This window comes from Mustelus asterias, chromosome 20, assembly GCF_964213995.1.
Source record: "Mustelus asterias chromosome 20, sMusAst1.hap1.1, whole genome shotgun sequence".
NCBI lineage: Eukaryota > Metazoa > Chordata > Chondrichthyes > Carcharhiniformes > Triakidae > Mustelus > Mustelus asterias.
The window spans coordinates 48,437,866-48,451,002 of record NC_135820.1 but is presented as its reverse complement, the minus strand read 5'-3'; positions in this window follow the sequence as shown (position 1 = coordinate 48,451,002).

Genomic DNA, 13,137 nt, shown 5'->3' with positions numbered 1-13,137 from the left:
TTGGGGTTTTCCTTGATCCGAACCGCCAAGGACTTCTCATGTCCCCTCCTAGCTCTCCTAAGCCCCTTTTTCAGCTCATTCCTTGCTAACTTGTAACCCTCAATCGAGCCATCTGAATCTTATTTCCTCATCCCTACATAAGCTTCCCTCTTCCTTTTCACAAGACATTCCACCTCTTTCGTGAACCATGGTTCCCTCACTCGGCCATTTCCTCCCTGCCTGACAGGGACATACCTATATTTGTTCCTTGAAAAAGTTCCACTTTTCATTAGTTCCTTTCCCTGACAGTTTCTGTTCCCAACTTATGCCCCCTAATTCTTGCCTAATCACATCATAATTACCTCTCCCCCAATTGTAAACCTTGCCCTGCCGTACGGCCCTATCCCTCTCCATTGCAATAACAAAAGACACCGAATTGTGGTCACTATCTCCAAAGTGCTCTCCCACAACCAAATCTAACACTTGGCCCGGTTCATTTCCCAGTACCAAATCCAATGTGGCCTCACCTCTTGTCAGCCTATCCACATATTGTGTCAGGAAACCCTCCTGCACACACTGCACAAAAACTGCCCCATCCGAACTATTTGACCTACAAAGGTTCCAATCAATATTTGGAAAGTTAAAGTCCCCCATGACAACTACCCTGTGACCCCCACACATATCCATAATCTGCTGAGCAATTTCTTCCTCCACATCTCTATTACTATTTGGGGGTCTATAGTAAACTCCTAACAACATGACCGCTCCTTTCCTATTTCTAACCTCAGCCCATATTACCTCAGTGTGCAGATCCCCCTCGAAGTACCTTTCCGCAGCCGTTAAACTATCCTTGATTAACAATGCTACTCCTCCACCTCTTTTACCAGCTTCCCTACACTTAGTGAAACATCTATACCCCGGAACGTCCAACAACCATTCCTGTCCTTGTTCTACCCACGTCTCCGTAATGGCCACAACATCGTAGTCCCAAGTACCAATCCACGCCCCAAGTTCATCTACCTTGTTCCGGATGCTCCTTGCATTGAAGTAGACACACTTCAACCCACCTTCCTGTCTACCGGTACCCACCCTTGACCCTGATACCTTCCCCAATACCTTACCACCCTCACTGACCTCTGGACTACAACTCCTTTTCCCACTCCCCTGGCAAATTAGTTTAAACCCCCCTGGAGAGCCGTAGCAAATTTCCCTCCTAGGATATTGGTGCCCCTCTGGTTCAGGTGCACCCCGTCCTGTTTGTACAGGTCCCACCTTCCCCAGAATGTGTTCCAATTATCCACGTATCTGAAACCCTCCCTCCTACACCATCCCTGCAACCACATGTTTAACTGCACTCTCTCCCTGTTCCTCAACTCGCTATCACGTGGCACCGGCAACGTACCAGAGATGACCACATGTTTTGTCTTGGCTCTCAGCTTCCAGCCCAGTTCCAGAAATTCCTGCTTTAAATCCCCGTCCCTTCTCTTACCTATGTTGTTGGTACCAATGTGTACCACGACTTGTGACTGTTTCCCCTCCCCCTTCAGAATCCGGAAAACACGGTCCGAGACGTCACGGACCTTGGCATCCGGTAGGCAACGTACCATCCGTGAGTCTCTTTTGCTGCAATGGTTTATTTTACATTCGCCTGAGGGGGCAGTGTGGTGACACAGCGATTAGTACTGTTGCCTCACAGCGCCAGGGACCTGGGTTCGATTCCCGGCTTGGGTGACTGTCTGTGTGGAGTTTGCACATTCTTCCCGTGTCTGCGTGGATTTCCTCCCACAGTCCGAAAATGTGCAGCTTAGATTGATTGGTTATGCTAAATTGCTCCTTTGTGTTAGGGAAATGTCGGGGGATTAGTAGGGTAAATGTGTGGGGTAATGGGGATAGGGCTAGGGTGGGATTGTTGTCGGTGCAGGCTCGATGGACCAAATGGCCTCATTCTGCACTCTAGGTATTGTAGGACAGATAAGGTCTGGGTTTAATGTCTTATCCAAAAGATGGCTCTACTGACATGCAGCACTTCCTCAGTACTGCACTGGTCTATCAGCCTAGATTGTTATGCCCAAGTCCTGGAGGAAGATTTGAACACACACCCTTCTGACTCAGCAGAAGAATGCTACCAAGTGAGCTGACTCAAAGGTCTCAAAAAGCAAGGAATGCAAGCAAAAAAAACAGTATGTTCAAAGGCGGCCAGTCAGGTAGAACTTTAGTTCCCAATGGCTAATGAAATTGTAGGGATGTTATTTGAAGCAAATTGTATAAATGGGTTCAAAATGCAATGGAATGCATTTCTAAAGAGAAGGCATTGGGGAAAATGCTGAGAAGATATGAAACTTGTGCTATGAGTAAAAACTGTTGGACCCAATAGCTCATTCTTGTTTCTTTAATAAAAGTCTATGCTTTAATTTAGTGAAAGTCTTTTGATCTATCAACCAAATGTCGATCTGATCTTCTTTGCAAAAATTTCAATTTTTCCGATTAAATTGATTAATTATTTTTGATGAGGAGATTTTTGTTTTCTAAAGAAACTCAGTGGAAACTCATTATTTAAGGAAGTGCTGCTGTTATATAACAACCCCTGAACCTGGACAAAAAATAAATATAACCTAATAACAAAAATTGTTCAGCCAATGTGATAATTGTTCAGGTGAAGGTTAAAAATCAGCCATAGTCACTGAATTTAATCATAATTGTCATCACTCTTAACCAGACGGAGAGGCTATGACTTTAAGGAACTTATTGTATTTAAACTGTTTAACTTGTCTTGTTGCTTATCTTGATGCCTCTTGCTTGTATCAACTTCTAAATCCTATAAAAACTACACCGATTTCACAATCATGTGCTCAGTATTAATTCAAATGTATTTCATTTGATTATTTCATATTCTAAATGAAACACTAAATTAAAAGTTAGAATAGAAAACAGGTATTGTTTACCAGAGAATCGTTACTTGGCAGTTTATTTACATTTTACTGATACATATTTTTTGATTTTTTTTAAAGTGAAAGGCCTATTTATTAGAGCATCCAATAAATGTTCAAGCAGCATATTGCATGCCAGATATTTTTTAACGTTTTGATTAGAAGATTTTAAAAACAACTTTTTGAGTTGAAGCCTAGGATTTAACATTGAACATGTTCCATGCACAATAATAAACTCTCTGCCAGTCCACTAGAGGGAGCACAGGTTGGTATTAAAAATCAGCAAAGCCTGGGTAAAAGCAGGGACACTCCTCAGAATAAATATTTTTGATTTGATGTATTATCATCACTTGTATTGGTATACGGTGAAAAGTGTTGTTTCTTGCGCGCTATACAGACAAAACATACTGTTTATGGAGTACATAGGGGCGAAGGAAAGGAGAGGGTGCAGAATATAGTGTTACAGTCATAGTTAGGGTGAAGACAAAGATCAGATTAATATATAATAGGACCATTTAAAAGTCTGATGGCACAGCGAAGCAGTTATTCTTGAGTCAATTGGCACATATTTTCAGACTTTTGTATCTTTTTCCTGACGGAAGAAGGTGGTCAGGGATCTGAATGGTCCATGATCCCCATAGGCCTCATTTCTTTGCTCTATATTTTCTGTAATTTCATATAATGCTGTTGGTATCATTCTCATTGTATGTTCCATCTAATAATATAACATCTATGAATTTTCAAATATTTATAAAAGATTTTTGATTGGATAGCAAAAAGAAATTATTAATGTAATAAAGGTACTAAAAAGGCAGTGAAACTGGATACTGACCCTGGCTTTTGGAAATTGCCACAGCAATTTTCCCAATGGGAGAAAGCATGGCTGATGGTGAGCCCAGCTTAAGTGCATGGTTTCATTTAAGTGCATTGTATTGCCCAAGTGAAATTATGGCTTATTTTCCATAAGAATACTTCAAGCCACTCTAAAAGGAAAGTTAGACAATTGTAATATTTGCAGCATTGATAGTTGCTGAATTGTTGGAGAAGACATTAAAGAGAAGCCCCAATCGTCTAATCAGGTGAACATAAAATAATGCATTAGCATGATTCAAAGAACAGCAGCGTTTTTACAATCAGAGAATCCCTACAGTGCAGAAGGAAGCCATTCGGCCCATTGAGCCTGCATCGACAACAATCCCACCCGGGCTCTATCCACATATTTACCCTAATAATTCCCCTGACACCAAGGGGCAATTTAGCATGGTCAATCAACCTACAGTTCAGATCACAGATCCTCAGGTTGTATACATAAGTGTAAATGTAAGGCCGACGAAAGCTTGCATGGTGACAAGGGGAGTGGAAGGACCGAATTACATTTTTGTGAATAATTACAATATATCACTGGAGTGGTTGATGTATGGGTTACTTGGCGTTTTGTTCCCTCGTATGTTGCTGGGGAATGGATATCATGCTGATTTTAAGATTTGGGATTAGGTTATGCTAGCCAACTCCAAGGACTAAGGGTTTTTATTTATTCCATAGAGAGGTTGGTGAGAGGAGGCAGTTCTTTGGGCTGAGACTTGCAAATACTTATACTGTATTCATCTATAGTGTTGAGCCAAATGAGTATATGGGAGAACTTTGAAGACAAAAATGAGCTGGTCTGAGTCATGTTGGAATTTAAAAATGTTAAAAATTTGAGTACTGACCCCAATCCACATGTAATCCACCTATTTCCAGTTTTAACAGGGGCGGAAGTGGTTTGGTGCTTCAAATGTTATAATCAGGCTGCAAACTGCATTGCAGCCAATATTCTGAATTTAACTGACTGGCAAGGTTTCCCAAAACCCGGCAGCTAATCCCAGGCAAGGGACAGGTTGGGACCAAGCTAGAGTTCCAGGCTAGGCACATGGACTCCCACCAATTATGGCAAGGTCTGCAAGACTTAACAGGCTACAAGATGAAGGCATGTAGAATCGCCGGCACCAATGTACCCCTCCCTGATGAGCTCAATGCATTCTATGCCCGTTAAAATCAAGATGTCTGCCCCGGAGGCCTCGACCGAACCGGTATCCGAGGTAGCCATCACAGACGGCAGATCAGCCTTCTGGGAATTCAACCCATGGAAAGTGACTGGCCCGGATGGGGTACCTGGACGTGCACTCAGATCCTGCGCGGACCAGCTGGTGGGGGCATTCTCCTTACACTGATCTGAGATCCCTACCTGCTTCAAGCAGAGGACCATCTTCCCTGTACCAGAGAAAGGTCAGGCAGCGTGCCTTAATGACTATCACCCAGTAGCTCTGACATCCATCATTATGAAATGTTTCAAAAGGTTAGTCATGGCACGAATCAGTTCCAGCCTCCCAGATTGTCTGGATCCACTACAGTCCACCTATTGCTGCAACAGGCCCACAGCAGATGCCATCTCCCTGGCCTTACACTCAACCCTGGAACACCTAGATAACAAAGACATTTATGTCAGACTCCTAATCTTTGACTACAGCTCAGCCTTTAACACCATTATTCCGACAAAACTCTTCTCCAAACACTGTGGTCTAGGGCTCGGCTCCTCTCTCTGCGACTCGATCACAGACTTCCTAACTCACAGACCCCACAATCAGTAAAGATAGGCAACAGCACCTCCTCCACGATCATCCTCAACACCTGTGCCCTACAAGGCTGTGTCCTCAGCCTCTTTGCTCCTTATACACATTATGACTGTGTGGCCAAATTCCGCTCCACCTCCGTTTTCAAGTTTGCTGATGACACCACAATAATGGGTTGGTTCTTAAACAATGATGAGACGGAGTACAGGAAAGAGGTAGGAAATCTGGCGAAATGGTGTGATGACAATAAACTCTCCCTCAATGTCAACAAAATGAAGGAGATAGTCATCGACTTCAGGAAGCGTAATGGGGGATATGCCCCTGTCTACATCAAGGGGATGAAATGGAAATGGTCGGGAGCTTCAGGTTTCTAGGTGTCCAGATCACCAACAACCTGTTCTGGTCCCTCCATGCCGACACTATAGTTAAGAAAGCCCACCAACACCTCTACTTTCTCAGGAGGCTAAGGAAATTTGGCATGTCCGCCACCCCTCTGAGAATCAACTCCTTCTGTCCTTGATTTGATTTGATTTATTATTGTCACGTATTAACATACAGTGAAAAGTATTGTTTCTTGTGCGTTACACAGACAAAACATACCGTTCATAGAGAAGGAAATGAGAGAGTGGAGAATGTAGTGTTACAGTCATAGCTAGGGTGTAGCGAAAGATCAACTTAATGCAGGGTAAGTCCATTCAAAAGTCTGACAGCAACCGGGAAGAAGCTGTTCTTGAGTCGGTTGATATGTGACCTCAGACTTTTGTATCTTTTTCCTGATGGAAGAAGGTGGAAGAATGTCCGGGGTGCGTGGGGTTCTTGATTATGCTGGCTGCTTTGCCGAGGCAGCAGGAAGTGTGGACTAAGTCAATGGATGGGAGGCTGGTTTGCGTGATGGATTGGGCTACATTCACGACCTTTTGTAATTCCTTGCGGTCTTGGGCAGAGCAAGAGCCATACCAAGCTGTAATACAACCAGAAAGAATGCTTTCTATAGTGCATCTGTAAAAGTCGGTGAGAGTTGTAGCTGACATGCCAAATTTCCTTAGTCTTCTGAGAAAGTAGAGGCATTGGTGGGCTTTCTTAACCATGGGGGGACCAGGACAGGTTGTCAGTGATCTGGACACCTAAAAACTTGATCAGTTGCCTTCTCTGAACTGCTCCCTACCTGACAGGAAACGAAACCTATTGATTAGGATTTTCTATCAGCTATTATCACTGCACCTGCTTCGAGTTCTTCATGGGTGCACCTACCATGTCAACATCAGACTCTCTGGTATCTGCCAGAATATTGGCCTTCAGTACTTTCCTGAATACAAAGTTATGAAGCATAAAACACTATTAGAGGGAGCTGTCCACAAACTGCAAGGTACCTCTACATCTTGTCTAGGCACTGGAACTCACCTATGAGTATCCCAGACACTTGTTCAATTCTGATCCTTGCCTTTATATACAGTTACCTGTGGTGCTTCTCTGCAGCATTGGTAATCCTCTGAAAGGCATGGGATGTCATGGCCAGCATTTGTAACCTGGTAGCTACTCATACTGTCTTAAATGGTTGTCTTAAAAGGATCTATCAATCAATTGTAATATTCAAACCAGATATATTTGTGTGGCTCCTCGACCACTACATGTGTGGTGGGGTCTGATTTGCACCCGAGTCAATACCTGCTAGGAATGGGGTTGAAAGACTCCTGCTAATACACGACCCACAACTGCAACATATTAAAGAGGCTGTTCTCCTCTATGTCCATGGAAAAGCAACTAGAATAATATGGAGTACCAGTAGAGTGACAATCAATTGTTCTCCCCGTGATGAGAAAACCAGATTTCTGGCTTACTAGATAATAGCGCTCAGCTAAATCTCCTCTATGTAAATAGAACTGTTGAAACTATTTATTTTTTAAAAATTCTATTTGGAAATATGTTTGGAAAAGACTAAAATAAATTCATATCACCAGCTTAAGCTGGTAACCGGTTATGAGAAATTTATTGGTGGTAAGGTTTTCTAACAGGTAAAAGTCAAGCAATACATTTAGAAATCATGCAAAGTTGACCTGGCTGTGCCAGTATTTAAGTCGGGCAGGTTACTTATTTGTCCTGAAGCTGCGGGGAGCTGACGGTTCCCAATATTAACCGGTGCGACTGAACAGGTAATAAGGACACCCGTTAAAACATAATGGTGTCCTTTACAGAGTGTGCATGGCAGATCATGATGTCCTTGGAAGCAGTCTGCCAATTTAATTCTCTGGCTTCAGGGAAGGTATAGAGGCATTCCTGCCAGACGAAGATGGTGAAAAAGAGGATCGTAGGCCAGAAGAGGCCAAAACATTTTGGTCACTTTCCTTGTGAGTCAAGAAGGAGCAGTATCTGCTGTAGATGTGTGATAATTGGGCCATTTCATTTTCCAACACCTCCCAATAACTCCCACCCAGTACAGGTGCAGACAGCTGGTGTCATGTAACTGAGACCTGGATGTTTAAATACTCTGTGCCTCATTTCTCAAGCAACAGGTGAGGAGCTAAAATTGCTGTCCATCCACTTAAAACTGACCCGGAGTTAAAACTAGATACCAAATTTTATAAGGAAGTTTTATGCAAACTTATATCACTTTGGAATAAAACTCATAATTATAGAAAATGTGCAGTGTTTCTCATGGAGGAATTATTTACTTACAACAGCGGCTACACATTCAAATATATCTCATCAGTAAAGAGTTTGGATGTCCTGACATCAGGAAAAATTGCAATAATAAATGCAAATCTTTCTTTCTTCTTTAAAGCAAGTAACAACAGCCATATGTATTTAAAAAAGAATCACTCACCTCTGGAAATGGTTCAAAATAAACAGGACTTTATGAATCTCTCGAAGTGATGCTCCCTGGTGCAGCTGACACTGGCTGTGCCAGGGGTCCCTTTAAATGAGTGGCTGTGACCACCTTCTAGGTCATGGCCTGCCGTCGCTGTGTCCCAGATGTCCCACCCTTATTGGCTCAATGGGCGCACAGCCCACCATCCCCTGAAGCTGTTTAATTGGCTGCTACCTGTATTACATCTTTCAAAGGTAGCGGTGGGAATCAGTAAGCCGCCAACCTCTGGAATGGACTTCCACTCACCACTAAGATGCATAAAATTCAGCCCCAAATGTTGAAGTGCTGAACTCAATTTCACTCCCACTGGTTCGGTAAAATCCAGTTTCTTGAGTTCTTAAACTAGGTATCATTGCGTTTGAAATGCACTTGAAATTAAAAATGCTAATGTAACATCTATAACAACATAAAAAGTGTGAAACTATATGAATGGTTTTGAAATTGTTCAATGAAGTCTTCGTTATATGAGAATAAGTGATGCTAATCTTTGCGCAAGTGAAATGTACTGTTTCACTTGCGCAAGTCTCAATTCTTTCTTTTGTAAATAAATGTTCACTGAATGAATCTGTCATGAAGACAGTTCCTTCATTCAGATTAACACAAGTTCTGACAGATGTTATCAAAGCTGAAGGTACTCTATTTAGTATCTGAGATGTTGCAGCACATTGGGCAGCCAATGTTATTGAGCATTGAAACCTGAGGTTCCTCTCCATCTATTGTACAGAATGTGTGGCAATGCAGTGGCAGATTGCTTTTGGTAACAAAGAGTTACACACAAACCATGTGTCAGCCTCACTAAAAGAAAATGATGACCCCCTTAATGCATTCTTATTTTAACTCTCCCCGATTGGTAAGAATACATCAATTAAAATGGATCTGGTGCTTGATCCTGCTAAATCCCCATGTTAACACTGTGAGTGTATGAAGCAGCTCTTTTAACAAATTCTAATCTGATATGATGTACATAAGATGTGATGGTATTTTAATCTGCTCCTGAGCTGACATCTGCAGCAGCAACTCTGGCAAGTAAAACTGCTGGGAGTTCCAGCAAGGCCAATGGAGATAAATGTAGAAGGTTTCCTTAGTGGAGCTTCTCAATGCCCCACTAGAAAGCTCTGGCCCTTTGCTGTACTTAGCTTCCCGAACCATCTTCAGCTGTGAGAAAGAAAGTTCAATGAAGTCTTTCCTGCAATTTACCTTCCAAACGGACACCTTCCCTTAGTGCTGTCAATCTGGGCTTGATGTTTTTTTTTCTCCCTTTCATTTTTAAATTCCTGTAACTGCTGCTCATCTGTAACATCTCCTCATTTTAAGGAAAGGACTTTAGAGCTGAAACATTGTTTGGTATAGAAGGGGAGTGGTGCTGCGGGGAGGTCATTAAAGAATTAAAATTGCACGGAACACAAGTTAATTGTTGCTGAATGGCTTTTCTGGGGGTTGGAAGTCCAGCGGGTGAGAGGGAGATGGAAGTTGATGACTCTGCAAGGTAACTGTCTTTCCAACACTCCCTGTGGGCACAAGGGTCTTAGGCTATCCCATCTCCAATTGTAAACCTTTCCTCCTCCCTCGCCTACCATCAGCCTCCCAGTTTATGGCCTCTTTGGCCATTACTGACTGTTGGGCCTCTTCGTCCTCCCAATGTCATGGAACCATCATTAAGGGTCCTCAGCTGCAGCCTCCTGTTACTGGTGTTCCCTTCAGGCCAGTCTATCCATTTGGAAAGCTGCTGGGCAGAAGGTGGAGCTAAAATGTTGAAGAAGTCTTTCCATGTTTTTGTTCTGCCCTAGATCCCTTTCGGAAATGTTGGGACCCTTTACTTCTATTTTTCCACAACTGTTGCTTGATGGACAGTTCCTCCTGTTCTTTGTTTCTGTTTTAATCAGGTCCTACATTATTTGAAAATATAGATACACAGCATTTGAAAAGATGGTATTTGAGAAGTTTCAGTGTTCGGGTAAGAAATTGGAGAGGGTGGCTGGCTTAAATTTACTGACATATCAACACATAGGAGGTGATTTTCTGGTTCTTCCCATCGGCAGGATCTTCTGGTCCTGCCGACAATGACCCCCTACTGCGGGTTTCCCAGTGGTGGGTGATGGATTCAATGTAAAATAACATTGACTGTGGCGGGATCAGAAGATCCCGTCACTGGCCAATGGTCCTTCCGCGGCTGAGAAACATGCCACAGTGGTGCGCGGAACTTCCCCCCAATAAGCATTTTAAAAAATGGAGAGGGGAAAGACCAGCTGACCCATCTAGCAATCTCCCATATCTATGAGCATTGAGCATCATAACCCCTACAAGACTAGGTGGAAACATACACTATTACAAAGGTACGTGGAAATATAAGCTATAAGGACACAGAGGGGCTGCAAAGAAATAGAGACAGCTTAACTGGGAGGGCAACAAGGCGACAGATGGGGCGGGATTTTATGGCCTCACTCGAGCAGGACCGGAAATTCCCGCCTGAGGTCAACAGACATTTCTGTTGTCCGTCCCTTGCCTGCTCTGATTCCATGGTGGGGCAGTAGAATTCGGCGACGGAGTATAATGTGAGAAAGTGTGAGGTTATTCATGTTGGTCATAAGAATTGAAAACCAGAATATTTTTAAAAGGCATGAAACTTATAAATGTTGATTTTCAGAGAGATTTGGGTGTGCGCCTATGAGGAACTCAGAAAATTAGCCTCCAAATACAGTAAGCTATTAGGAATGCAAATGGCACGTTGGTCTGTTTTGCAATGGGATTGGAGTACAGGAATAAAGAAGTATTGCTGCAATTATGTAGGGCTTTGGTGAGACCATACCTGGAATACTGTGTGCTGTTCTGGTCTCCATATTCAGAAGGATATATGATGCGCATCAATTGGACACGAGGCACGAAGCTTCGGTAAAAGAAGGCTTTTATTAACTAACAATGGAACTAACAGAACTTTAACACACTATCCCAGACTGAAGAGGTCCCGCCCGAGCAGGGGGTCTTATACCTCTCCTAGGAGGCGGAGCCCGACTGGGATGTGCCACAACAGTAACAACCACAGGTGTATCAATCCCACCCTAGCCCAACAACAACATTAGAACAACCCAACAACAACATTAGAACAATCCCACAGTGGGAACCAACGATGGTTCACCACAATATACTTGTGTTATGTTTATACAGGCATGAAAATAGTATATTTTTAAAATTGTATTTATTTTTAATTGACTCTAATGAATTGTAAAATGGCTGCCAAAGGGTCACCTGACTTTGGCTACTGCAAGATTATTCAAGCTTCTGGAAATTTCCAAAGTAGATTATAATGGACATGTTGAATATCATTCTTCTGTGGAATTCCACACCTGCCATTGTTAAGACTTACTCCAAAACATCCAAAACACATGGATAATCAGCCCCCAGATTCTCTGATTCCGGGCTTCACCTTCAAAGATCTTGCTTTGGAATTCTGTCCAAACGTGGCTCCAATTCGGACAGCCTCAACAATGACCGACATCATAGATTTTCAATCTTGTCTCCTGAGACTCCGTTCCTCTCGATTCCCAGCACCAACTCACCACTGTAGTTCTTTGGCTGCGCTGAGCAGAATACAACTGTTCTGAAGGGGTAACTTCACTCCAACAACCACAGCATGGCATCACCAACTTTCTGCTACCTTCTTCGATCAGCAGGGTTTCCCCTGAGCCCTCACTACGATTTACTAAACGGAGCCCTTTTTCTGCTTAGAGTCATAGAGTCATTGAGGTTTACAGCATGGAAACAGGCCCTTTGGCCCAACTGGTCCATGCTGTCCTTTTTTTTTTAAACCCCTAAGCTAGTCCCAATTGCCCGCATATCCCTGTATACCATCTTACCCTCGTAACTGTCTAAAAGCTTTTTAAAAGACAAAATTGTACCCGCCTCTACGACTACCTCTCACAGCTTGTTCCACTCACCACCCTCTGTGAAAAAATTGCCCTTCTGGACCCTTTTGTATCTCTCTCCTCTCACCTTAAACCTATGCCCTCTAGTTTTAGACTCCCCTATCTTTGGGAAAAGATATTGACTACCGAGCTGATCTATGCCCCCCATTATTTTATAGACCTCTATAGGATCACCCCTCAGCCTTCTAAACTCCAGAGAAAAAGTCCCAGTCTATCCAGCCTCTCCTTATAACTCAAACCATCAAGTCCCGGTAGCATCCTAGTAAATCTCTTCTGCACGCTTTCTAATTTAATAATATCCTTTCTATAATAGGGTGACCAGAACTGTACACAGTGTTCCAAGTGTGGCCTTACCAATGTCTTGTACAACTTCAACAAGATGTCCCAACTCCTGTATTCAGTGTTCTGACCAATGAAACCAAGCATGCTGAATGCCTTCTTCACCACTCTGTCCACCTGTGACTGTACTTTCAAAGAGCTATGAACCTGTACCCCTAGGTCTCTTTGTTCTGTAACTCTCCCCAACATCCTACCATTAACTGAGTAAGTCCTGCCCTGGTTCAATTTACCAAAATACATCACCTCGCATTTATCTAAATTAAACTCCATCTGCCATTCGTCAGCCCACTGGCCCAATTGATCAAGATCCTGTTGCAATCTGAGATAACCTTCTTCACTGTCCACTATGCCACCAATCTTGGTGTCATCTGCAAACTTACTAACCATGCCTCCTATATTCTCATCCAAATCAATATAAATGACAAATAACAATGGATCCAGCACCGATCCCTGAGGCACACCATTGATCACAGGCCTCCAGTTTGAAAAACAACCCT